The sequence below is a fragment of the Microtus ochrogaster genome, chromosome X (assembly GCF_000317375.1).
Source record: "Microtus ochrogaster isolate Prairie Vole_2 chromosome X, MicOch1.0, whole genome shotgun sequence".
Taxonomy (NCBI): Eukaryota; Metazoa; Chordata; class Mammalia; order Rodentia; family Cricetidae; genus Microtus; species Microtus ochrogaster.
The window spans coordinates 54,600,696-54,605,943 of NC_022026.1; positions in this window are offsets into that span (position 1 = coordinate 54,600,696).

The following is a 5,248-nucleotide window of genomic DNA, read 5'->3' on the forward strand; positions in this document are numbered from 1 at the left end:
GATATGGGAGCAGGGAAGAAGATATCTTAATTAAGGGAGCCATTTTGGGGTTGGCAAGATGCTTGACTCTAGAGGGGTTCCCAGGTGTCCACGGGGATGTCCCCAACTAGTACCCTGGGCAGTGGAGGAGAGGCTGCCTGAACTGACCTTGTCCCATAGTCAGACTGATGACTATCTTGAATATCACCAGAGAACCTTCATCCGGGGACAGAGGGAGATAGAGACAGAGACCCCACATTGGGGCACTGGACTGAGTTCCCAAGGTCCAGTTGAAGAGCAGAAGGAGGGAGAATATGAGGAAGGAAGTCAGAACCACGAGGGCTTAATCCACCCACTGAGACAGTGTGCCTGATCTAATGGGAGCTCACCAAAGCCAGCTGGACTGGGACTGAACGAACATGGGATCAAACTGGACCCTCTGAATGTGGCTGACAATTGGGGCAGACTGCGAAGCCAATGATAATGGCACTGGGATCTGTCTCTACTGCATGGACTACTGGCTTTTGGGGATCCTAGTCTATTTGGATGCATACCTTCCTAAGCCTGGATGGAGCTGAGGGGGCCTTGGACTTCCCACAGGGCAGGGTATCCTGCCCTCTCTTAGGACTGAAGGGAGAGAGGGGAGGGCAAGTGGGGGAGTGGGAGGGAAGTGGGACAAGGGGAGGAAGTGGGAATTTTGAATGATATTACTTATAATAAATAAATAAATAAATAAATAAATAAATAAATAAATAAATAAATAAATAAATAAATGGAAATGTTTTTTGCCCTGGCTATGCTGGAGCATACTCTGTAAACCAGACTGGCAAAGAACTCACAGCAGAGAACCCCCGGCCTCTGCCTCCCAAGTATCAGGATTAAAGGTGTATACTACTCGACCCGGCCAATTTCTTAAATTATAAGTGCAAGTTCTATATCATTCTTATCTTTTGAAGCTTGCCTTTTTCATCCAATATTTTGTTTTAAATTTTTATCTTTTCAACTCTCCCAACTGAGGCCCCAGACAATGCATTGGAGACAAGCTGTTCCTACCCTGTCCTTCATGAGTTCCCAACCCACAAAATCAATGCACCTAATAAATGTTTTATGCCAGTGAATTAGGGATAATTTGTTACTCAGCCTCTGTAAGTGGAACAGTAATTAGGTAGCCGGTTGTTTTCTGCGTGTCCAGCTGAATTGCAGGGGGAAGAATGGAGGGAAACAACAGAGGAGTTGAAGTTCCTTTAAAACCTTAATCTAGACGATTAGTATATCAAACATGTGGCAAAGTCCATCATAGGTAGGCGGAAGTTAGCTGCAATAAGGTCCAAATAAATGAGATTCCACTCTGCAGACTACCTACCAAGAAGCAAAAAAGCAAGAAAGAGCAAGGTGGAAGTAGTAACCTAGACAGAACTGGCAGCATACAAATTTACACAGGACCTATATTCATTTAGCAATTGTCAAAAAGGTCAATTTTTCTCTTTATCTTTGTGACTGTGCTGGGAGCTGGAGTCATTTGAAGATGGTTTGCCAAGATTTATGGAAGTTAATGTTGACTATAAGTTGAAACCATACTGGGGCTGTTGACCCAAAAACCTACATGTGACATCTCCGTGTATTCTGATGGGGTGGGGGTGGGCACAAGAGCACAGGGAAGAAGCTGTATCTTTTGACTTAGTCAATAAGATCACTCAGGACACTTAGCTGGATTGTCTGAGCTATTAGAAAACTGCACTGTTCAAGGGAGGGAAAATAGACTCCATCTCTTAACAGAAAACAAGAAGATTCTAAAAGAGCACACAGGGCAGCAGATATCTCTGTAGTGATTTTTGAAAAATGACATTTATTATATTTACCATTATAGCAACACTGAACTCTTGTGAAAAGTGTGGATAGATAAGTAAATATTCAAAACAAACAAGCCCATATTCAGCAGGTGTCTCACTTCTATTTGTGGAGGGAAAAAAAGAAGAAACAATTACAAGTAGAGAGCCATCTGTAATAATTTGAAAAAATGGCAACAACAACAAAACCCTTGGTAAGAGGGTAGAAGGTGAGGGGAGAATAAGGGAGGGAGTGGAGAAAAATATATAGCTCTTCAATAAAGTAAAAAGACTGACGTTGCTTTGTAAAAATGAGATTGGGGAGATTTTGGATGGATTATTTTTCTGGATTATATTTATGACTTCTGGATTACTCTCACAAATTGGATATTTTATTTATGATTTTTCTTCTAGTTCCCCAGAATTAAAGATGATAGTGTTAGTGGAAACAAGAAAAAAATTTATCTTTTACATTTTTTTGTTCAAAATCTACTGTACAGCACATGTATCTAACTGTTTTTTTGGTTTTGTTTTTGAGCTGTGAAACAACACATTCCAACTTCTACTCAAATGGTGAGCATTTTATCTAGCATTCATATTACTTTCTAACCACCCAAATGCTCTAATTAAAACAGTTATATACTTTTATCTGTGTTTTTCTGTAGAGTAAATCGTGGAAGAACAAATACTGACTATATACACTTCAGATTTCTTAAATTAACTCTTACAGATATGCAAGAGAAACGTTTCCAAGTTGCTGCATGAATTAGTCACACCATATTATACATTCAGTATTAAATGTCTATCCAATTCCCACATCGTAGTGAACTTTTGACAGTTTTATAAAATGGTAGTTAGGTAATCCCAATTTTTAGACTAAGAACTTTAGCTCTGGCAATCCCAACAGGCTAGGCTTGGCTACCTGTCCCCAACATACCAATTAAAGAAACGAGAGTGAAAACAACAAAAAAAAGAGGTTTATTCCGTGTAGCCACATTTGAAAGAATATATAGTGTGATCCAGTGACTGCAAATCAATTTAGGCTTTTAACAGAGGAAGAATTGTACAGAGGACAAGAGGCATACATAATTATGCAGTCCTGATCAAAGTATGGTCTGGTTGATAATTGTCTCAATTCTGGTTCTATAAGTTTTTAGTTTTTGTTTGTTTGTTTGTTTGTTTGAGGCAGGGCGTCTCTGTGTAACAGTCCTGGCCATCCTAGAACTCACTCTGTAGACCAGGCTGGCCTTAAACTCATAGAGATCCACTTGTCCCTACAAGTTATTCTTAAGAAGTCCTATTGTCATTATTTGAGATAAGCCTAATTCATACATGATCATTCTTCCTGCTTCAGGGATAAAAAAGGACTCTGCATCCTGGGTAATTATCCTCACTCGCCTCGGAAGACTCCTGGCTTGTGATGTTTTTTGTTTGCTTGTTTGTTTGTTTGTTTGTTTGTTTTCTTTTTTGCTGTTTTCCCAGAGTCCAGGGTGACAGAAGAGGAAATGTTAAGAGCCTTAAGGTTCTTTGTACATTTAAGTAACTGATCTCTGTGCCTGCAACCAAAGTTAAGGGACAGATACAGATTGTACTCATGGATACCAAGTTTTTATAGTACTTCTAGGTACTCTATGAGTCCAAGTGAGGACTTTTTATCCAAACAGTTTCTGAGTGCCTGCTTCGTTCATTAATTTCCACTTTCTACGTTTTAGTGAGCTTGAACTTACTCTCCTGCTTTGTTTGGACATATAGTGTTTCAATTATGTGTGATAGTTTCATGCTTTTCCCGTTTCTTTTTTACATATATTTTTGTATCATTATCCCTAAACTTGGCATCTCTCTTATGATGGTTTACCTAAAATCATATTTTAAATTACATACCAAAGGCTGACATCCCTTGTAAATTTAATTTTTTATATTACCACAAAATTTAAGCATTGTTAACTACAATTGTTGAAGTCAATAATTGTTGCAATTATTTTGAGTTTGCTGTCTAAATTTCTTACTTGTATACTGGTAGGAAATATGTAATACATATGATTGAGTGTAGTTTGCTATTAAATTTAAACTTTACCTTTATCTTTTGCACCAGCAAGAAAGAAACAAACAACTCACTAAACTATTGTAAGCTATAAATTTTAAGATGTGTACATTTTCAAAGTTTTTAAAAGAAGAGAAATCTTTAGAAAAGTAAAAAGTAGAGCAAAAGAAATGTGAATACTAGGTTGCTCTAGTACTGAGTTTTAAGTAAAAGGCCTGGACTTGAATCCATCTCTGATTCCCAAACAGGAGACATCTCTCTATACATCTTGGAGCAAGAGAAAAGTGATGTTAGCAGCACTTTTTAAGCTGTCTTCTCAATGCATCTTTTCCTTCCTCCCTCTTTCTTTTCTTTTCTTTCTTTTCTCTTTCTTTCCTTCTTTCTTTCTTTCTTTCTTTCTTTCTTTCTTTCTTTCTTTCTTTCTTTGTATCAAGTCCAGATTCTGCGGTCTTCTTCCTGGCCTACATAGGTTTTGTGTGGGTGAGCTGGTATATACCTATCTGTTCAAACTGATATACCTGAGGGATGTACTTGCTGGAGGATCTCACCTGCCATCTGGTTCCATTTTGTACCTCTATTGTTATGGGACCCCAGGAAATTAAGGAGTGTCACGTTATATTATTAACTTCAAAAAGACATGATAAAAGCAGTTCCTATGGCATATAACAAGAATGGTTGGAATCTTAAACGTATGTTCTATTCCTATCATCTACAACAGCCAACAGCCAAAGTACATTTTCTACTTAAGCAAAAAAGAGTGTGTAAGGCAGATGCTTATATATTTTTTCATGTTGAACATGGGAAGATAGCTACCGAACATTTGTATGCTTTAATGTCTCTTTTTGATTATTTGCTGTAGATTCAGAAGTATGTATTTTCGAACTGTGGCCAGGGAAGCCAGTAGGCTAACAGCAGATGTTCACCTCTTCCTTTTCTTCTCCAAATCAATCCCCAGTCCCATCACAAATTCTGCATCAGAACACCTGCTACAGGCTTTTCCGCAACCCCAGCACCTATCTCTAGTGGATCCCACAGATCGTCCCCTCTAAATGTCCTTCCCCACACCCATTGCTTTGTCCACGTCCCAACTCCAGCAGACGCTCCCAGGGAACAAACAGGCCATTCCTCCAGGAGGTGAAACAGGAGGTGAAAAACTGCCATAAACAATTAGAGATTACAAACAAAAAGGTAGAGGAAATGAATAAATCTCTGAAAGATACCCAAGAAAACCAAGAGAAACAAGAAAAAGCAATGAAACAGGTAAGGGAAACGATTCAAGATTTGAAGAATGAAATGGAAGTACTGAAGAAAACACAAACCGAGGGAAGGATGGAGATGGAAAATCTGGGTAAACGAACAGGAACTACAGAGACAAGTACTAACAACAGATTACAAGAGATAG